Source organism: Anser anser (genome assembly GCF_964211835.1).
Source record: "Anser anser genome assembly, chromosome: 2".
NCBI classification, from domain to species: Eukaryota; Metazoa; Chordata; class Aves; order Anseriformes; family Anatidae; genus Anser; species Anser anser.
In genome coordinates, this window is record NC_139721.1 from 7,000,677 (window position 1) to 7,024,035 (window position 23,359).

General features: G+C 38.6%; 1 protein-coding gene across 4 annotated transcripts in view; it reads right to left on the reverse strand.

Moving 5' to 3' along the window:
- The window catches only part of LOC310895776 (uncharacterized protein), a gene marked incomplete at its 5' end in the record, with an annotated part of 669,112 nt that overhangs the window by 540,958 nt on the left and 104,795 nt on the right, over positions 1-23,359 (reverse strand). The gene's annotated exons all lie outside the window — the stretch shown is intronic.

Consider the following 23,359-nt stretch of genomic DNA (forward strand, 5'->3'; position numbering starts at 1 on the left):
AACCACATAGCCAATGTAGGTGTTTTGGTGCATATTTGAAACCAAATTCTCCTAAATATTCCCAGATGTAAATATTGACTTAATTTGTCTTTATATTAAGGGAAGGGAAGGGAAGGGAAGGGAAGGGAAGGGAAGGGAAGGGAAGGGAAGGGAAGGGAAGGGAAGGGAAGGGAAGGGAAGGGAAGGGAAGGGAAGGGAAGGGAAGGGAAGGGAAGGGAAGGGAAGGGAAGGGAAGGGAAGGGAAGGGAAGGGAAGGGAAGGGAAGGGAAGGGAAGGGAAGGGAAGGGAAGGGAAGGGAAGGGAAGGGAAGGGAAGGGAAGGGAAGGGAAGGGAAGGGAAGGGAAGGGAAGGGAAGGGAAGGGAAGGGAAGGGAAGGGGTGAGACTAAATTAAGCTTTCTAAACCTGAGTCCATTAACACAAATTTAATGAAGACAGAGGCGCTGAACTGGGATTAATTGGATGCCACAGTTTTTACTTATACTCTATATGTAAATAGACTCAAGACATGAATCAAAATGTGTTAATGGCTATAGGGTTCTCCAATGTATCTGGTGCTCCAATAAGTCTCAGAACCCTCCAGGAACAGTTTCCCTAACCCTAATGGTTGTAGACCTAACTGCTGTCATGTTGCTAGTTTCTGGATCATTTAGTTGCTCGAACTGATGTTCCTATTTCTGGCTCCAGGAAACAAATGGAAGACTCATGGATGATTTCTCACAACGCGAATACAGTTTTAAACCGATCACCAGAAAACCAGTCATTCATCATCTGTCATCTACCCCATCTACCTTGGTAGAAGGAGACAGTGTAGAATTGCCCCAGGCAGGCTAAGGCAGCTACTTTCCTGTCTCTGGGATGAACCAAGGCCCACATCTTCCAGAGTTTTAAACCTGCTCTTTAGTCAAAATTTACAATTCAAATGTTGCAAATGATAGAAGAATTGGGAACAGAAACTCAAGAGCTGAATGCCAGGAGGCGGAATACGCACCAGAGATGGTCTTTCTCATCTGGCAGAAAATGGTACAGCGGAAAATGAAAGCTGAAAAAAGAAGCCAAATTTTAATGTGAGAGGTGGTGAAACATCAGCATATTTCACAAAGTGAAAATTTTCAAAGTAGGATTATTTTAAGGAAGTTATACTGTACATCTGAAGTTTTGCACCTCAAGGTACAAGTGGATCATGAAAGTGGTTCTTTTTGACCTTGAAGTATAATAATAAATCATTGATCCCAGGTAAAAATATGAATAAAGTTTGAAACATTTTTCTAGTTGTCTTTCTGCAGTACCTACTTTCCTCAGATATCATTTCTTCATTATTATAATTATTAGCCCTTCGAAGCCCTCAACAATGTGATAAATCTGCATCCTGATGTGCCATATAATGCAAAGAGAATAAAAAGGTGTCCTCTACCCCAAAACTGCTCACAGCACAACTAAGACTGAACATCTGGGTAGAGGTGGGGAACACAAGAAAACAAAGGCAGAATTTCTGGCCACAGATGGTGTGGCTGCACAATGTGGTTAAGCCCTGTGTAGCCTTCATGGACCAAATTTAAGGGTATTTGGGTAAGATAAGGTTATGTAGCTTCTATTTGTTATGGAAACACATGGAAGTAAGGGTGAGGGAAATAAGTGGACGCTGGTATCATGGGTGGAGCAGAGGCAAGATTTGATACTGTGATGCTGAATGAAAGAGGCTAGGTGGGTAGTTCATCTAAGTTCAGTTAGCTCAGTTAAGACAAATAGGTGGGTTCGTTTGTTTGTTTCAACGTTTGTTTGCTTTTGTTGTAAAAGAAAAGGAAAACCCTGAGGAAAAGTGCAAAAAGCTTGCTTGAGAGGGGTGACATGGTCAAAGTGGCAGCCTGGGAGAGCAATCCTGACAGCAGAGACTTACATAGATATGAAGAAGACAAGCTTGTGTATGATGGGGTCACAGAGAAGTGATGAATCAGAACAAGAGCTGACCGAAACATGGGCAGAAAAGTAGGAATGGCTGTGAAAGCACTTCGCTTAGGAATGTCCATCAGAGAGCATAGGCAAGATGACAATCTAAATTTGAAGATAGCTAAGGACCTGCAGGCCCAGCAGAACAGTGGGGTTATCTGTAGCAAACCATTTCAGAAAGTGATTGTAGACATTGCCTTTAACAGGATCAGGAGAGGGAAGTGGGGCAGAAGTTGAACAGTCAGTGAGGTTTTTATCAGGTTTCTTTGCTTGGTATTCCTTTTTTTCTTTTTTTTATTCTTTTCTTTTTTTTTTCCCCATGGAAAATATGTGAGATAAAGGAGCAGACAAGTCAAGGGTGAAAAGTTTGAGAGATGGGAGAGTCAGTGAGGCAAGAAGAGAGTGAGTAGAAGGGAATTGGATGAGATTCTTCAGCCTCAGTGATTGGGAAAAAATATGGGAAAGATGGAGGGAGCAGGAGCTGCAGGAATGTACACACACTTGACCACTTGACAGCTGCCCAGTCTCCAGCGATTGCTTTAGATAGGTGTAGAGCTCTAGCCAATGCTGTCACGGATGTTGCATGGATGTGTGAGATACCACAGCGCATCAAAACAAGCACTAGCTGTCTTTGTGAAGTCAACTCAACAGATCCTCTGATCCTTGGTCACTTCAGCAACACGCTATATCTCTCCACCTTAACTTTGGTCTAGATTTGGTTGCCTACACAGAAGTACCTACTATGGTCTTATTCCCCAAGGTATCCTACCTGGCCTCTAGTGGCTAACTGAGGAGACCAATCTGCAGTAAGGCTTTAATCATCTCTGCCAGCCTCATTCATGTCAAGACAAACCTAGTACATCTGAAATGACCTATGCATTTGAGATGTTAAGCAATGGAACAGAGCCCTTGTTTCCAGTGATGAGAACGAGAAATCTAGCACAACTATAACTAGACACCTACATTTAAACTACTAAATTTTGTCATTCTTTGTGAAACATGTAAAGGAAGGACCAAAAGAGTGTCCTCCTTAAGGAAAGGGGAACCCTGACCTCAACTATAATTTAAGCATTGGAGTCTCTGCATGGGAAGGGATTGTAACGAATTTTCCACCCACAGAAATAGTGTTTAATGAGAACAATTATCTTGACATGAGACTCCACAGCAGTGGACACCCCACCATGCATGTTTTGCTGCTCACATCACTACATAATAAAACAATAGAATCATATTACTTAAAATATTCATTGGTACCTTTTTTGATGCCTATTTGCCTAAAGCAAAAGAGAGAGATAACAGAAGAAAAAAAAATGATCAAAACCCCCCTGCAATCTATGTTTTTGATTGTAATTCTTTGTGAGTAATGACTAGTGATTGTGAGTTGTTGTGAGTTTTTTTTACACTTCATGGCTGCATGACAGTGTCACTGGGATGCTACTAACTTAATTATGTGCTCTCTTCCTCTTCGTGCTGGCTGAGAAGCCAAACATCTCTAGTGAGAATACACAAAACGTCTCACAACTTCCTCCCAGCATCAGTAAGAATAAAAACAAAACAAAACAAACAAAAAAAAACTGAATTGTTTTTTGGGTTGACTGAATTTCTTTCTGTTCTTATTTGAACCATGGCAGAAATTTTACTATGCTAAGTAAATAACTTATTAAAGTCTTTTTGTTAACTTTGTGCATTTTAACAATGATGTAAAAACTATATTTAACTATGATGTAAAAAAAAAAAAACAAAAAAAAACAACCTTTAGATAAATTCCCTTTAGCAAACTAACACATAAGGGCTTAATAGGTGTTTTTTTTTTAATAATTTTATTTATTATTGCATTTTAACAAGTAAGTTTTAACAAGAAATTTGCCATCCATTTAGGCCCAGCTAAAATTTCAAGGTAAGATGGGAAATACTATGCCACTGTGTAAAAAATATCAAAACTAAGTGGTAGTTCAGCATGACAAGACAACATATCACTGCCCAGCTGGGATGCCAAGAGGAAAATCAAAGCAAACACTGGTGTTTGTAGGCTCCTGCACAACATGACAAATGTGTGTTGTGATCTCCAGAGAAAGGAAGATGAGCTCAGGAAGAGTGTAATGAATGGCACTCTGTCTTTGAGAGTCAGCAGCACCGGGAGCAACTGCAGTTTCGGAAAAGCTCTGCTTCCTTCCTACAATGCTTTTATATTGAGCTGTTGTTAATCATTACCAAGAACTCCCATTCCTATGTCTTCCATGGGAAAGACTAAATGCAGACCTACAGCATGTTCGTGGCTGATGGGGGCCTTGGAGCCCCTTCTGTGAGCCAGCAAGGAACAGCAGAGCTTGCAGGTGGGGATCCATCTTTCCTCACCTGCTGAGGAGATGCTGTGTCTTCTGCACATCATGCTGATAAATGGTCCCCCATTTCCAGTGGAAGGAGGCAAGAGACATTTGGCAGCTGGCTAGTCTCATCCTAAAACGACTCCTAAGGGAACTGCTGAGACTCTTGGGCACACCAGTGGGAGAAGGAAGAAGGAAAGGGATGTGTGGAGCAGACACAGGTAGGTACACAGATATGTGAGAGATATGAAAACCAAGAAGCAGCTCAGGAGAGGACTGAGGCCAAGAATTGAAGCAGCTGCCATGTTTCAGTTGTTCCCTTCCTCGCAAGCCATGATGATGCCTTGAGGTCCCCTTCTGTCACAGCCTCCCAGTGCAAACAAAACACACAGGAATTGCCATCCAGTCACTGCACAGCCCTGTAAACAGTGTCTCTTATTCAGTCAGAGGAACATGCCTGTAGTGTTACTCAGATGATCGTGAAAAGGGAGGGGTACCTGAAGAGACCAGCACTGAGCCCGACCCTGTAAAGAGGCAGGGGAAGGGGGTTGCACTCAGCAGATAGCTGAGCTGGTCAGCCCCATTCTGTGCAGTAGCAGGGCATTAGCTCCTGTGATTGAGTGGAGGCCTAAGCACAGATATAAATAAATAAATAAAAATCCTTTGCACAAACATGAGAGTTTAGAGTGTTTAATTCAGGCCTGACTGTTACTTTCTTCTCTGCACAAGAACTGTGCAGAGTGAGGACCACTGTGAGATATAAAGAAGCATTGACTCTATTAGGTTTTAGCTATTCACCATATTAATCATAATCCAGCTCACCTTTCAAAAAGTAAATAACATCTTTAAGATTATCAGACTCAGTTTCAAGCAACATTTTTCTTATTAAACAAGCACACAGGACTGGGAAAAATCAATAGGAGACTTAGACTAGCCTCTGCGTAGAGGGTGTTTGTTATCACCCGTAAGTCACTGTAAAAGATGACAAAGCTGCCACATCATGGAGAAAAGTAATTTTACAGGGCTCAGGTGGGTTCAAGTTCCTGTCTTCTCCACTCCTGTAATTCAGTGCATCGCATGTCTCCACCAGCTAAATGAATCTGCGAGCCTGCCAGAGACAGATGGTCACCACAGTGACGGAGCTCAGTGTGCTAATTTCCACTTTACAGTCCATGTTTCCTTCCCTTTTCTCTTTAGCAATAAAGAAAGGACTTCTAACTCTTTGTGAGCACTGCAAGTCGGTGTGTTTGGGCTCGTGTAACAGCCCACAGTTGCAGGTGGCTGGCTGACCACATCCATGTGAGGAAAGAAGCGGATTCTCTTTTCAGCTGCTAGGAGGAGACCTGAGTGATCACCACATTCATCACCTGGTTGATACAGTCCACCTCCCTTGCTGTCCTGGTCTCCTCAAATAACTGCAAATAGCAATGTAAATTCAGTGAAATTGATATTGTTGAGACTAAGGTTATCGTGTACAAAAATGTTTTTGTTTCCAGATGGTCTGATTTTTCTCTGTAGTTTAACAAATATGAAACTTTCAAAATTAATTACTTATGCTAAGCTTGGGGGTGATTTTGAGCTGGTGTTTTTGGTGCTTTTATTTGTTTGATTATTAAAGGAGGTTGTTTTTTTGTCAAAAAGTAAGGTCATCTTGAATTTTCTCACTAGACCTAAAAGTTATTCAGCTGTCTTATAACAGGGCTTTAGAGCTTGCAGATGCAATGGGAAGACCAGTTGTTTGGAACAAGAAAAGATAAGTAGCCATCCTAGCAAACTGTTTGCAACGCAAAGGAAAGGTGATAAAAGGAAGAACAGAAGCAGAGAAAGATTAAACCGTTGGCCTATGGTTTTACAACCTATCTGCGTCAGAGAAAATCCCTCAATTTGCCTTCCATTTAGTAAACTGCTTGTAGTGGGAGTTACAGTACCTCAGTGAAAACAAATATATATATATGTTAGATGTTATGGACACTGAGAAAAATTTTGGAAGCATTAACAAGAAACTATATGTGCTTGTAGTAGTACCAGTTATGGTACCAGTCTCAGACATACAAGAAAGCCAATGCTTTTCCTTCTCACCTCTGTAGCTACTACATGGACAGAATAAAACTCTGTTCTACTAGTGACTTTCAAACGGATGCCAAGCTTCACAGTTCACTTCTGTTACCTAGATTAATGAGCTATTATTTTCTGTGTTTGTCTTACTACCTGTGTTAATTCTGACCTGAAATGTAGCTACTAAAGATCAGTAGGGCCCCTAATATGCACTTCTTTACATTAAAAGTAACGTCACGCACAGAACACAGCAAAGCTGACTTTACTTTATTAGCTGTGTTCACCAGACAATTCCATAACCTTCACCTGTCCTCTGCATATATTTTGATAACTAGCATTGAGTGACTCTCTAAAGTGAATACTGGAACCTTTATCATGAAATTAATCAATATTACTTGCTACCCTTGATATTACATTCCGAGGATACTTAATTGTATATCTCTGGAGCACAGGGGTATTTTAAAAATGTGTCAATACTATTAGCTGGCTGAAATGAAAAAACAAAATTTTATTCCATTTGTAATGATATGAGTTGGTCCTCGTTTGATGTAATAGAACTTCAGATCCACGCATTCCATGAAAATTGAATTATTTTCAGAATCTTTTAAAATTTGAATTGAAATTATATGAATTATTGCAAATTTCCTGCCAGTGCACTGAAACAAGGATAGCGTGCTGTCAGAATAAGATTATTTTAAGCCAATTTCTGCATTCACTGTTATCTGTATAAAAGTATGGTTGATGCAGTATTATCTGCATACTACCAGCAGGCCTTCACTACAAGTAATCGCTATCCAAGGGTGAATATGCAGTCAACTAGAAAAGCCATGTGGAACTGTAAACATGGGAAAAGGACTGCCTCACTAGGTCTTCCAATAAAAGGAAAAGTCTCTGCATGAAACCACTTGCCCTCTGGTTAGACAGAAAATTCCACAGGATACATTCTACTTGAATACTCACAGAATCATGCTAGATATACTTGAACACTCATAGAATGACTCATGGCCACCTGTTTGTAGTCCAGACTGAATTTGCCTACAACCTGCAGACACAGACAATGGGCACTTCTCTGAGATGTCATAATAACTTAATAAAAGTTACCACCAAAGTCAGGCTAATCTAGTTACTCTAAGTCTTTGGTGGACCATCTCTTGGAACTCCACAGTGGGTGCAAAGATAGTGTCCAGTTCTGCAGCTTGGTACTCAGCCATGATAGGCAATTAATCCTCTCTTCCCTTCCCCTCTTCTGTTCTTTTATTCATCATAAAATTCCTAATTGCTTCAAGAAGTGATTTCTCTAGGCATAGGAGCACCTACCTTCACTACACAGTCCTGATTCTCTGTGAAATTAATATATATATATATATATGAACAAAATATGTGCATATATTTGCATAACCAATAGCTGGAAGGTAATATATATTTATGAACTGCACCAATTCACTAATTCAGGTGGCACATAATTTTTTTGTTCCAGTGATTTGCATGCTATGTGTTATGTACGTTTAAAAAACACATGTAAGTTTTATAAAAAACTAGCAGTAAACAGGGTTCTTTCTAGTGAAAGAGGGAAAGGGAGACTTTGCTTTTGGGTTACAATATGGTTAGGCAGTTATGCTAGAAATGTATACATGCCTGGGATCATTCTTTGGCACAGCGTGGCCTGTATTTGTACTATTAAAGTCTCCTAGCCTGAAAAACAGGGTGGGTACATCCAAACTGCTAACTGGGAATGGTCCCCGGTCTGTGCTGATTCCCGAACTGTGTCCAGGATGTGTCTGGGAGAGCGCCAGCTGGCTGCAGCCGAAACTATAACAGGAACCATTTAACAGGACTGGCGATCAAGTTCCCATCCCTGGGAACATTCCCTGGCACCGTTCAATTAGCTAGGATAGATGTAGTCCAAAAGTCTAAACTAATTACCATGAAAAGAGACAGTAATTCAATGATGGTGTTTCATTGCCATATGTTGGCATCTTTGGGGTCTGGAGAGAAAATAAAACCATCCTAAGGAAAACTTCGCTAAAGGAAAGCTCTGAAAAGCAATTGCAATAGGGAAACAATTTCAGGCATCACTTATGACACTGTCAGAGGCATGAAGATGAGCAAGGGAAGGAAAATGAGCCCATAAGAATAGGGTATGACAAAACTGTGCTACCCTTCCTTCCCTCCTTGCTATTTCAATAGAAGGGGAATATGTTAAAGAATGGAAGAAGAAAAAACATTCAGTTACAAAGATGTGCTGTTTTCTTTAAGAACACCCTTTGAATGATGTATTGGATTTCAGGGATTGCTGGACTATAGAGTTAACCACATCCTATTCCATAGGAAGAGCTCAGATCAGCTCCCAGTTAAAGCAGATTTCAAGATCTGGTATCCTGAGACTGAGTCCAGGACACAGTTGTTAGGAATGTTTAGAAAACAATAACACGTTATTAAGAAACCTCACCAGGAAAGGCAAGTGTGTCACAGACATGCTGGGGCCCTGTAAAAGCCACATATTTCCAGTGAAATGGCAACTGTAAATGATAAATCCCACTTCAGGTTGAACTACTTTCCTTATACACACACATAAATACAACTATCTGTGTTTTAGAGCTAAATATCAACTAGTCCTACCCCAGCATGGATTTTCCAAATAGATAAAGTAATCTATCTTCTTGTCACTATTATTTGGCATAGCAAAATACTGTTTTTTTGTTTTATTATTTGGCATAGCAAAAGCACTGTTCCATAACACTATTGACATTGCATCCCTATCTGCTAGACCAAGGCCAGCAAATGACTGAATCATGAGAAGCCACTGCATCAGCAAGGAGGTAAACAACTTGTGCAAAAGCCATTTCTTGCACTATGGCTCTCCCCATTATCAAGTACCGGACGTCCTTTAAAAACGGACTGAACTCCAAAGGTAGAGGCAGACTGCCAATTCTTTCCATGTTTACAGGGACACTAGCTGAGATACGACAAATGTCTGATCCTTCTCCTATGAAATGGAAAATATTTACCTACTGACCTCCTCAAACATAGCTCAACAGTGAAAAGAGGACTATCACAGAATCACAGAATCATCTAGGTTGGAAGAGACCTCCAAGATCATCTAGTCCAACCTCTGTCCTAACACTAACAAGTCCTACACTAAACCATATCACTAAGGGCTACATCTAAACGTCTTTTAAAGACCTCCAGGGATGGCGACTCAACCACCTCCCTGGGCAGCCCATTCCAATGCCTAACAACCCTTTCAGTAAAGAAGTTCTTCCTAACATCCAACCTAAACCTCCCCTGCCGCAACTTTAGCCCATTCCCCCTCGTCCTGTCACCAGGCACGTGGGAGAATAGACCAACCCCCACCTCTCTACAGCCTCCTTTAGTTATAACCACTTTCTCACTGCATGGAAAATGTACATGTAGGACACAATGGACACAAAAGTAACTTGATTGCACCTCAACCAGTTCTCCTTTACCTGGACAAATACAAAATGTGCTTAAAATGATTGCATCTCAGATGTGCCTCACTGCCCACTTGTATCTTGTTATAAGGAGAAGTTGTCAGAACATGATCTATATACCCTGTTAGCTTTAACCAACTTCCATTCACTAAATTGCGGGAGATAGATAAAGGTCAATTGGTGGCTGAGAAAATTGAGTTTAATCACAAGCCACCTAAGTGAGGAAAGACATTACCATCTGGCATTATATAGTACATTAAACTGACTCTTCTCTGGCCTGTAAAGGTCATTATGCATTGTATGGCAAAGGCTGTACTGTGGAAATGCTAATTGATTTTTAATATTGGCTGCTGGTTTTCCTGTAGAGGGTGTCAAGTGCCTCTTGGGAGTAGTTAGAGCGGTGCATTAGGAAGAGTGCTGTCAGCAAGTCGAGGGAGGTGATCTTCCCCCTCTGCTCAGCCCTGGTGAGGCCACGCATGGAGAGCTGTGTCCAGTTCTGGGCTCCCCAGTACAAGAGGGACGTAGAACTACTGGATTGAGTCCAGAGGAGGGTTACGAAGATGATTAGGTGACTGGAGCATTTCTTTTATCAGCAAAGGATGAGAGAGCTGGGGTTGTTTAGCCTGGAGAAGACTAAAAAGGGATCTTATCAATGTATACAAATATCTTAAGGGAAGGTGTCAAGAGGATGGGGCCAGACTCTTTTCAGTGGTGCCCAGTGACCTGATAAGAGGCAACGGACACAAACTGAAGCACAAACTATTTTTTTCTGGGGAAAGAAACCTCTGCCTAGATGGTGATGCCTTCTCTTCTGTAAAGAAGCCAGTTGATAAACTCATTTAGCGTTTACATACATATAACCTGCTTCTGATTGTCATCTTCAACGGCACAAAATGCTTTGGGATCACACATGGCTACTGAATGCATGCAAAGCCCAAATCTTCCCAGTGCCATTTAGTAAGAGTCAGCTGCATTTCAAGGAAATCCTGAAAGAAAAAGTACATGACTGGAAGAATGTGTTTGCCAAGGCCCTGGTATGGAAGACTGCCTGACTTATAAAGATGGACTGCAATAACAGAAGAAATTCCTGGCATGACATTGGCAAATTTCTGTGTTCGTAATGCCCTCAGCCCTAAAATGAATTCTGGAAGGCTAATCATCATCTCTGTTAGATCACTAGCATGTAGGAATAGAACTTCTCTATATCAGAAGTGTGTATTTCTAGAAAGAAAAAAAAAAAAAAAAAGGAAAAAAAAAAGAGTTTCAGCTTTCAAACTAGGACTTCTTTAAATGACACTTCCAGTAGTTTAGACAACATTACCATTTATGTTGAACTTGTCACAGCTTTGCAGAAATGCTCAAAATGAGGAAAAAAAAAAAAGAAAAGGAAATGAAAAATCACTACCAGAGCTTAAAATGAAGAGAGGAAAACAAAAGACAGCTTATTCCCAGCGCAATCCAAGCTCCTTTTTGTCAGATTTAAAGAATTTTATCCAATTTCCCCATTAATCAGCCGATAAAGGGGACCCACATTCTGACATGAAGCATAAGATAATGTCAACATTATTTGCAAACTGCTACATTACAGTGACAGCCTAATGTTTATTACTGTCAAATTACTGTCATTTTAGTAAAAAGACCAAAAGAACTGGCTTTGCTAAGCACAGCTCTCAGTCCCACTAGAATAGTGAAGCTGCTCCCTCTTCCCCTGTGCTGTTCTCTGTGATGGAGCACAGTATATCCATTCCTCTGTTCACACAGCTCTGTGAACATGTAAGCTAATGAACGATTCAGGGACTTTTAAATACCATGAAATCTTTTTATCTGAATCACCCTTTGTTTTTTGATATTTTTTTTTTTGTCCCTTGAAATATCTGTATGTATTATCACTACAGATTATTTTCCTATTAGGTATTCTCCCTGTAGCATTTGGGCTTGTTAGTGACAGATTCTGCAAGCCTTACACCATTTTAAGAAACCTTTTTTTTTTTTTATTTGTCAGTTCTGGCACTTGTAGAGTTGCACGCTATGCAATTTCAGAAAGTATATCAGTGCATAACCTTCTAGATTTGCATCTACTACTCAAAAAATATCATATTCTCATCACCTGCAATTTTCTAGTACAAAATGAAAACACTTGGTAACAGATCTGGGCTAATTCCTTCTGTAGACTTGTATGCAAACACCTTAACTTTTTTGGCTGTGTTAAGAAGAGCACAGCAGAAGCTGTAAGCTGGAGATGGTAAAATCCAACCTTGAAATCAGTGATGGTTTCCTAGAAGTAGTATTGCTAAGAGCTGATACAATGCTTACACAAGAAAAGGAAGGGCAGTCACTGGTTTCTGGGGCCTTTTAAAAAAGTTTTGAGGTCCCTCTATCCAGCTTTGAAAAGAATTATTGGATTTGTATTTTTTGTGGGAGAAAGAGCAGCTGAGTTTCCTCTGTTGAATGACGATGGGTGCTGCTAGGAGGAATAGAATTTCTTGTGCTGCCTTCAATGTATTTATGACACAGTAGTCTAGCTAATGGTTATTTCTTTCTTGCAATTGAACTTCGCATGTCAGATTATCACCTACAAAGGTCAGAAGATTTTTTTTTCTCTCAACTATGTACTTAAAAAAAAAGAAAAAAAAAAAGCATCAGAAGTACATCTTGTACTGTGCTCCACTGGTTTGTGTCCACAGAACCACTCTGCTTGGTGTGACCCTTGCCTCCAGTGTTTGCTTTTACAGCTAATAATGAGCAAACTGCAATTAGCGGTGGTTCAAACAAGAGTTAGAATGATCGGTTAAAATTTTCAGAAAAAAAGAAAATAAACTTAGGACATGCCTCTGTACACATAGGTGAATACACTGTAAAAATACACATGAAATAGCAAGCCCTGTAGATAGAGACTTTAATATGGCAGGTGGGAAACAGAAAACATGGAAGTGAGCTGAGGGTTAAGAGCAATTTGCTGTGTCTGTCACTGGGAGATGCTAAGTATTCCTAGCTATAATACTATCACCCCCCAGTCCAGCTGAGTGTCCAAACCAGGCACCATTCATCTCATAGAATTTTAGTAGCTTATTACCAGATGAAGCTCAAGTTTATGGAATTAATCACTGCAAAACAGAAACAAAAGAAACTGTTAGATACCTGCACACAAGAAACTCATGCCTTCTTCCACAATGTTCAATTGTCTGTTCAATTCTGAATCAGAGGACCTAATATAAAATGTAATGACTTTTAATTGACCCATTTTAAATTTGTCTTTGGTTCATTTGCATTCATTATCCATTGTCCACCATTTAGAGAAGTACTTCACCTTATCCAAGACAGTGAAAACCATCCTTTGCCCTGGTTGTGAGGCATAACCCTTCTCATGTCAGATATCTGTTCCACACTGTGAAGATGCTTCTGATCCCCACTTGCAGCAGATCTCCTACTAAAAAAGTAAGGCTGCCAAGATAAAGTGGGCTATGGAGATGACAGAGCAGGAAAGAGCACAGAGATTCCGTGTGCGAAGAGCTTATCTTATATGAATTGCATGTACACAGGGATTGTTTGCTTATTACCTAATTTTACCAAAACACTTAGGTCATATCTTCTTGTATAAACTGTGGAAGTCAGCTTAAAAATTACAGTAGGAATAAGCACAAACTCATACTAAATATAACTCATTACAAGAACAGGCAAAGGGAGCACATCCGGTAAAATATTAAGGTGTTGTTTTTTTAACAATTTTAAATACAAATGACCTCCAGAACACTGAAATTTAATTGCAAACATTCAATCTGATTAGTAAATCTAAAAGTCTGTTTCTTCCAGAAAAGATCATTAAATTATTTTTTGGAGGTGTGGGGAGATGAAAAGAACTAGTCCTCTGGCAGCGATATAATAATTTAAGGCCACATCCCTAGCAATATCTAAATCATGACTCCTAAATCTGCAGACGTCTGAAAAAGATTTTAAAGTCAAATAAGGCAGAAGAGTAGGAGCTCTTTACTCCCAGGGAATTTCACATGCCTGAAGAACAGCAGTTGCTTTGTCTTCTGCTGAAATGCGGCTCTCTCTGGGGTAGAGAGAAGCAGCTGTGCAACACCACATAGCGATGCCACACAGGAACTTGACAGGAAAGGAAAAATTGCATGTGAAAGTACAGCAGCATCAGGAAGCTTGGTAGAAAACTGTGCAGTCATTACCCATTCAGATTATTGGGACAGAGATGGGAATTAAACTTCCTGTACCACAAGGTCTTTAAACACCCCTGTGTGGCAAAGCTTGAAGTTTGATATCTTATTTAAAGGCTGCCCACCACCTATAGTGCCCTTTGCTCTGATAACTGCTGCTACTTATGCTGTACAAGTGTCATACATGCAGATAGATTTTCACTGAGAAGCAACATTTGGTTATAGACTGATTTTGCTTGTGCCTAATAACATAAGCCGTTTCCAAAAAAGGTTTTTTTTTTTTTTTTTAAAAAAAAAGGCAGCAATCCAAATATGAGTAAATATGATTCAAAAGCTGTACAACCCACTGAATCAACAGGGACCTGAACTGAGATAATAAATACCTGACTCCGGATGGACATTAGAGGGCTTAGCAATATGGTTCATGTGCTTCTCAAAGGGGGAAAGTACAGGGTGAAAACTGAATGCAGTTACTGGAAATGTAAAAGAGAAATAAACAGCCATACCAGAGGCTTGGGAGATGATCAGTTTGCTCATAAAGGAATTTTGTTAAACCTGCTTAGAGCATTAGTAAATGTAAAAGACATCCAAAGAAGGAATACCCAGGCAGTTCTGAGGCTCACAAATCATTGCTATAAACAGGAGGCAAGTGAGCTGTTATGACCTTCCATAGGTTTTGAGTCATCAAAGAGATGCCCATTTTGCACAGACACCCTTTGTATGATGTGCTTGGACAGTAAGAGTATATCAACCTCTCACTAAGTCAAGGATTTAGAACCAGTTAAGGAGATGCTTGTGATTCCCACTGGAGGTCTGGTCTATAGCAATGAAAAATCCAGCACCTGCAAAAACAAGGGAGTCAGATCTGCTCCTTTTTTCTGCTGCATACGGAGCCGAGGCCTGGCATCCATACCAGCCATCTCTAGTCTTGTTCGGTAAGTAATACTTACATGACCTCAGATGTCAGTGCATGAGATGGAAGCATGGACTGATCCAAATAAAACTCATCCAGAGGTCAATACCCCCCTACATACATACACATCCTTTTTTTTTTTTTTTTTAGCTTATTTCATCTTTTTTTAATTTTTAATTTTTTTTAAAATTTTTAAAAATTATTTTTTTTAATTAAAATTTTTATTTTTTTAATGTTTTTCTTTGTTCTTATTTTGTAGATCTTTTTTAATTGCTGATAAATTATTTTTCCCCAAGTTTATTTTGTTGATGATGGTAATTGGTAAGAGATCTGCCTATCTTATCTCAACCCACAAGCTTTTCCATCCTATGTTCTTCCCCTGTCCTATTGAGGATGGGAACATGAGAACAGCTGGGTGTGAGTTTTGTTGTTAGTGAAGGCTAACCCACCACATGGGACCAGGAAATCACTAATTTGTCTCTGGATACTCTGATAAATCCAGCTGGTAAGACCCTGAGAATTTGATTCATGCCTTTCAACAGGACAAATTAAATAAGAAAAAAAAGTACCCCACCTTGTTTCAAAAGTTACCTTGCTGAAGAGATTTGCGTTTTTTTTTTTTTTTTTTCAATAGATAAGTACAGCAGCCCTGATTTGCAAATAGGACTCTTATGGCAAACTCCTGAACTCTATTTGCTTCCAGACTGGAGACTTGTACTTTTGGGCAAGTAACTGTTAAAACCCAGGCTGTAAATCTTTTCAGATTTGCTCTGTCCTAATCAACCTATATTGCATTATGGCCAGGTACTTAAAATTCTGACCATTGTTCATTTGAAAGATACAGATGGATCATGATGTCTGTCCTAAAATATAGCTAAGGCTTTTTAAATTTTAAAGCCCATTACACAGGGCTAATAGGAACAATACATTCACAGATACATGAAATAAGGCAGTGTTGTGTTCTGCTCACTGGATATGAAATGCTGCAGGTGCTCGAAAGAAAGTAAATAATAAATTGTAGTTGGCTAGGTTTAAATATATATATATATATAAAATGTACTAAGAAACTCTTTGAAAAAATAAATGCCTGTGTATAATTGAGAATGTTGCTTGCTCTTGAGATGTATCTGTAGTAGAACAAAAGATCTGCAGGGATGATTAATAAGTAGCACTGTTTCTCAGGCACTAGCTGATTAACAGCATTCCCACTTACACAATACTCCACTTGAATTAGCAGAACAGGGTATCGTCAGTGAATGACACTAATGGGACTGGTGGTGGAGTAGCATAAGGAAGTCAACCCTTTCCTGCTAACATAATCTGATTATCAGGAATTTATTTATAATCAGCTCACTTACAGTCTGTATTTGCACAAGAGAGAAGACAGAGGAGGGAACACAGACTTCATGTTTAGTGTGTTTATTCATTATTAAATTAATTATATTATTAAACTAACAACTTCAATTATTTCAACAGCAGTCATATGGGTCAGCTAAGCTCAGGCAACCAAACGAGACTTCTAGGATAGGAGGATTTCTCCCATATTCCTTTTGCTAGCTAAATCATACCAGGCAGGCCTGTCTCTCCCTTTCTTCCACAGCTCCCTCTCACATCTGTCTATAGAGATAACAAAACCAACCACAGTTCAAACGTGAGATCATATTATGTGGGTCCAAAACACCTGAAGCACATAAGCCTGGTTATAAAGTGGAGGGATTTACATTCCCTGACACTGTAAATACCTTTGAAAACCTCACAGATTCTTACAGCATCCTTCAAGAATCAATCTGAGCTGCACTAAACAAAACTGTAATAATGGTCCCATGCCTGTTGGCTGAGGGAGAAGAAAAGTTGTGACTGTTACAATGACTGGCCTGAAAAAAGTAAAAGTAAAAGAAAAAGTAACAAGAAAGCATGTAGTATATTTTTAACCTTCTTACATATTTTTACAGAAATCAAAGGAAGAAGGACCTCTCTAGTTTTAGATTCCTTCCAACTACCTGGAGTTGGGTAGACATTGAGTAATTGATTAATCTAGTGTAACAGGTAATGAAAATTAAAGGAATATCTGAGGGAAGATCCTGCCCCCCCTGCTCTCCTGCTCCCCTGCTGCATCCCCCACCCCCCCTTTTTTTTTTCCCTGCCATGTACGAAATCAAAAATATAAAGCAGAAAATTTATTTTCTTGATGCCTGGAAAAAGGCAAATTACATGTCCATCATGAAGTATGAGTATCTGGGGAACTACAGGCTGGCTGGCCTAGCCTTTGTCTTTGGGAAGGTTATGGAGTAAATCCATGCAGAAGTACACGTTCACAGAAGCATGCCAAGGACAAGAAGGTGACTGGGAAGAGCTAGTGTGAATGTACCAAGGGCAAATCACACCTGACCAACCTGGTTGTCTTCTGTGGTGAGATGACTGGCGTGGTAGACTTGGGAAGTGCAGTCAATGTCATGCACTTTGACAAGAGAGGTTGGATGGGACCTCTGGAAATCATCTTGTTCAACCCCCTTGCTCAAGCAAAGTCACCTAGAGCAAGTTGTCCAGGACTATGTTAATTGAGAGAACTACAGCTTGTGCAAACATTAGGGAGTTCTGAGTCAGTGTCATATTTTCTTGTTTCTACTTTTTTTTATTATTTATTTATTTTTCTTTTTGGTCAAAATGATTTTCTCATCTTTTGAGTGGCCTAGAAACACCAGACATGTCCTGAGAAAAGAGTATACTTTAAAAATATATATATTTGGAAAAAGATTTTGAAATAAGTTTATTTTGAAATGAAGTAATAACTCTATTCCAAACCCCCAAACCAATGTGGTTTTTGTTTGTTTGTTTGTTTTTCTGAGAAAAGTTGAGTTCTGAGGAATATCAAAATTACATAAATTCAATAAAAATAAAAAGTCTTATTGGCACATACAGGATTATCCACTGGAAAATTGTGTTGATGGAAAATTTCAAGTTTGTTTTGGCTCCTTATCTGTATAGCACAAAATGATCTACATGCATCACCTCTTACTTAACACAATAGAATTTGAAAGTCTGCAGATTCCTCAGATGTTAAGAACCATGCAAGTGTACAGTCTTAGATTTCTATTAGTGAAAGCGCTGCATGTTTTCTGCTTCCTAGTTAAAAGATTTCCTATACATATTCCAATGTAGAACTAATCTTATTTATACAGCTCTGGATAACTGGATAAGTACAATGAAGGTTTTTATTTTCCTTCTACGCAGCATCTAATAGTTATTACTGTGGGCTAGACACTAATATTTTAGGCACTAGGCTGAAACAGGAAATATTTTACTTTCTTAGTGCTAAGTTTTTATGCATAGAAATTCAACTACATTTTCTAGTCTCTAGACTTTCATTTAGTCAATCCCATTTAAAACTTCCCTTTAAGCAGCAACTAACATTTATACATAACCATAAATTTCCTCTTGTATGAGTTGACTCCGCCAATATTCTAGCTAATCCTTAGATTTATCGTGCTCAGAGATGTAGCCATGTTTAACAGAAGGCTCTAGAAACAAACACTGGGTATTAAAATGTCCTGATAAATACATATGCCAAGAAGGCTACGTCACAGGAACATTCGGAGTGGAAGCCATCAAAAGACAGCCCTTTTCTGCTTACATCAAGGAGAGCATAAACCTTGGATGGAAGAACAGAAGAAAGGAAGGATGGGAGGCAAAAACATGCTTATATACACATCTCTCACCTATTCCTACTTTGAAAAGCCCCTTCTATACTGTGTACCAAACCACATCTTCCACCCACGTTACTATGAGAGCTGTCTTTTGTGATTTTCTCCAAGTTTCTGTTTATTTCCAGACTGCATTGATTGCCACAGTTTTCAAGGTATCAACAAAGCTGGATGTGGAACAGAAATTTAAGTGGGAGTTACTGTGCTTCACTTCATACATCTAAAGTTTAAACATCCAAATGAGTTTAACCACCCACAAGAGTCAAGGGGAAAGAGCCAGGTGCTTTCAGAGGATGAGACACCTGATCCCAATGTACTTCTGTCTCAAATAAAATGAGTTAATATTTTGGGTTGCTTTTCTTGGTTGACTATAAGGGGAGCCTGGGCAACCAGTCTAGAGTTTGTCACCTGAGTTTTAGATACATAAATCAGAACTGAAAAACCTGCTGTATTTTTTTTCTTTAACAAAATTTACAGACTTTTGTTAAATTAATAAGTACATGTTTTTTTCTCCTTTAATTTTAAAAAGCATAATTCATAGCGTATGGTATTTCTAATTGTTTCTTGCATGAGGAACAGCAGATTTGTTGGTATGTTAGTAACAGTAAATACTGGCTTACTGTGGCTTTTACTATTTGCAAAAGCAGTAAGAGACATGCAGAAATATTATATTTTTAATATATAGAAATAGATAATTCATTTTTGTTAATAAATTGTATTTTTATAATCTCAAACCTCAGATTATTCCATCAGCTTGTAAAGCAGAAAGAAAAAAAAAAAACTTTCTAGTGAAGGTTTTAATTTTTATACAGTCATCACACATCCACAACTTCAGTTCAGACAGTTATTAGATCATTCAATCTAGGGTCCTATGTAGGAAAAAACAGTGAAGCCTCTTCTCCTTTATGTAGCTTGCTGCTGTGGTTAATCACTCTCATTTGAGCCTAATTTCTCATTTGAAACTGCAGGCCTTACACCCAGTGTTCATTCTTACTTTTTTTCACTACTAGATTAGAGTCATTTAGTACTTGTTATTTTATCCTTGTGCAAGCAATTTTAAACCATAATCAAGCTTTTTAAGTCTTTCACAGTAAGATATCTTCTATCCTTTGAATTATTCTTCTGAAGAGCACTTACCAAATACATTAAATTATGTACACATGCATATAAATATTATTCAGGAGTACACAAAGTGACCTTTCAAAGGGATACTGATTGTGGCATTTACAAAAATTGTCTGCTTATACTTTTGAAAGCTACCACCAAAAAGTACTGAAGTTATTAGTACTACGTGAGTGATTCCAATGCCAGACTAGCTAAGAAAAAAAAATGGTAAGTTATCATAGACCATGCTTGGACCCCACGTTTTACTCTTACAGGATATCCCCCTTTGACCTAGGACACACCACTTCAAATTCCACACATCAAATATGTCTAAATCAAGAGTGAACTCCAGGGAATCATTGCTGGAATACTGTGTGCCAAAAAAACCTACAATGTTTTAAAGATTAGCAACTATTGATTGCATGGCTTCCCCAACTGGCTCAGAGAAGCTGTGCTCTACAACATGGAGACTTTTTTCTTCCATTTCAGAGTTGGAAATACAAAATGGCTTTTAGTATATAGATTGATTTTTTAATAACCTATTTTCCTCATCTAGAGTTTCCTGTTGTTTAATGTACTATTACTTTCTACTTTCATTTCTTCAAATCTGTAATGAATGTAATAAAAAAGTAAGTGCAACTCACAATCGCCACTATAAAGCATATCAAGAAACTTCACCACAATTCCTTATACATTTATCCCACAACTCATTCAAGAGGAATAACTACTAGAGGATCATCTCTGCTTTCTTGACTTCTACTGAAGTGTATCAGTCTTAGAGGATCTCTATTGCTAATAGAACAATAACATAGTCTGCAAGTGTATCAAGAAAAAAAAAAGTGTACTTTTCTTATTAATATGCTGTACAACTGAGGAAATCATCACTGGAATATTTTAAATGTCCAGTGAAAGTTTCTGTTCAAAGAAACTGAAGTTTCTTTGAGAGTGAGAAGTGAGAGGCTCAAGTGCTGTAAAAAAAAATGGAAACTGTAAACTAAACAAAATAAGGTTAATTTTCACATTTGGATATTTCTGATCATGAAAGTCAGATGACTTCCAAAATGCACATAAGCAGTATTTACCATAGTTAATACTTGGCCCTCTCATTTGCTTTAAAGTCTGTGATCAGAGGTCCTGTAGGGCCTTTTAAAGCAGTTTTTAAAACAGAAAATACTCATATTGCAATATGAACATTGCAGAATCTTACAGTAGAAGCCCAAAGTCCATGAATGTACGTTTAGCAGAGTAACTCTATAGAAGTATGTTACCATCGCAGGCAAGCTAATCCACATCGATGGAGTTATGAGCTGGCAGTTGCATTATCCGGTGAACAAATTTCAAAACAAATGCATTTTCCTTCTTTTTAATACAACGGTGACTTTTGTGGAGGTGAAGTCTGCATATTTTCCCTCAGTAGGAAATACACAAGAAACAGCTACTTCTGCATTAAAAAACAAACAAACAAACAAACAAAAAACCTACCACCACTAAAGAAACAAAAGCAAAACAGAACAACCCCCCCCACACACAAAATAAATAAATAAATAAATAAAACAGAAAGACTATTTATCAAATGGAAAAAAAAATGGCAGTGTTCCATCTTTGTGAGATGCTTACGGGGTCAGGATCTTTCACAAGCGGATCAACAGTATTAGCACAAGTTGCCACTTACTCTTTTGCCTCAGAAATCAATGAACCCCTGAGTTTGTAGGCTGCTGCCTGAGTCAGCATTTGGAGCAGTTCACTAGGTTTTGAGCAGGAGGGAAAAATCATTCTAGGATCAGTAAAAACCCTGCCTTTTGACTCCACAGAAGGGTCATCATTTCACGTCAGGTGCAATTCTTCTCTCTTGATTTTAAATTTTAGTAAGCATATAAAGATAATACTGTTTAAGCTATGTCACGCCAAATGGTTCTATGCATAAAGAACTGTGGATAAGTGTTTAGCTTTGCAAAAGCAGAAAGTGAACTCCATGGACTGATTCACATTTGATTTCTCTCAGGGTGGTAAGAGCGGAACCTTGTTTAGTCAGGAATTCTAGCACAGTAGCTTTCTATCTTGAAATAGCATGAGTTATTTTGATTTGTGGATGTAAAGATTCCTGAGAAAATTTGTCCCATATCCTAATTAAATCTAAATTATTTTAATTTCATAAATCCCAAGTACATCTTTGACTGAAAGCTGGAAATTTCCGTTAAGCTTCTTCCCTAATTTGATATTTTTAGTAATATCACCATTTCAGACTTAATACTTTCCAATAAGGAGGCTAAAAAAGAACTATGCAGCACAGCAGCTTTATTTCTGCCCTTGGCTAAAGTTTCTAAGCATTTTAAAAATCCAAGTTAGCAGAGATGTTCTCTCAGCTTGCAGTCGTAGAGAGAGCCTGCCTGAAGACAAGGGTCAATGCACTGCAAACACATTCAAGTATCTGAGAGTGCACAAACATTTATCATCTTAGCAATACGTGCTTTAACACTAACTACCTTCAATAATTTCCATTACCAAAGGGGTTTTTCTTCCCATTAAACAATTGCAGCTGTCTTGGAAAAAAAATGCTGAGCTAGTGAAAATAATTCTCAGCCCCTTCAACCAATTAATCTTTTTCATAAACTTGAAGCCAAAGATACTCTGATTCTTGGTTGTGAATTTGCTGGCTGTGGCAGCCCTGAGGTTGTTGGATATTGGTAACTGGGAAATTCTATCATTCAATGACAGATGTAATCCTCTTTATCAGTATATTATGTGTATTTTTAACTTTATAACTTTTTATTTTCATCTTTAAATTTTCCATTCTTTTACCCAGAAAGATGAGAAGTTCCAGCTTGAATAGTATGCTCTGAAACATTCTTTAGAAAGGATGACCATGGTTTGTTCTAATTCATACAGTTATAGACTATTATTTCATAAATTTATGTACTTAAGTAATGGTGGGAGACACCCACTTTTAGATGTCCAAGTACACTATTGGAAAGACTGTGAAGCAGACTGAAGCTCATGTCCTTGCTCCAAACCTTTAAGAAAGGTGATGGTACGAACTGTTATCGTAGAACTGGAGGAAGGATGCAGCCTTCCCTTCCAACGCACATACACGGTCTCTTGAAGTGAGTGATGAAAATTTTCCCCCTTTCAACAAGACCCAGATTTCACTTAGAAGAGATCACAAGAAATACACAACCCCACTTATTGATAAAACCCAGCAGAAACGAAGACCAGGATTCAGAGAACAAACAGGTTTTTAGTGAAATCAAGCAAACTGTGTGCAAGACAAACAGGCAGATAGCCTGCGCCTAACCCACTTTAACTTGACTGTATCAGTTTCTACGTTAGTCTACTCAGTATTTAGAAAAGATATCAAAATTATTGGAAATTCTAGGTAGCTTTGATAGTGCCACATATTAAAATAAGTTATGCTAGCAAAACATTTCAATATCAATACTAGGAAGCTTTGTTGTTGACTCTAGAGTGAAAGCTCAATACCTTACTCATTACGTAGCTCATAGCAGTCCTCAAATTAGATTGTGTTGGTAATCCTACTGTCCAGTCCAAATTGTAGCAAGTGAAATTGCATTCTGCTTATCTAAATTCCAGCCCTCCCTGCCCAGGATCTACAGACAATTTTTACACTTGGCTAGCATTTAAAATGTTAGGTGCTGTTCCACACCAGAGGTTCCTGCCTGTCAATGTGAAGGGAAT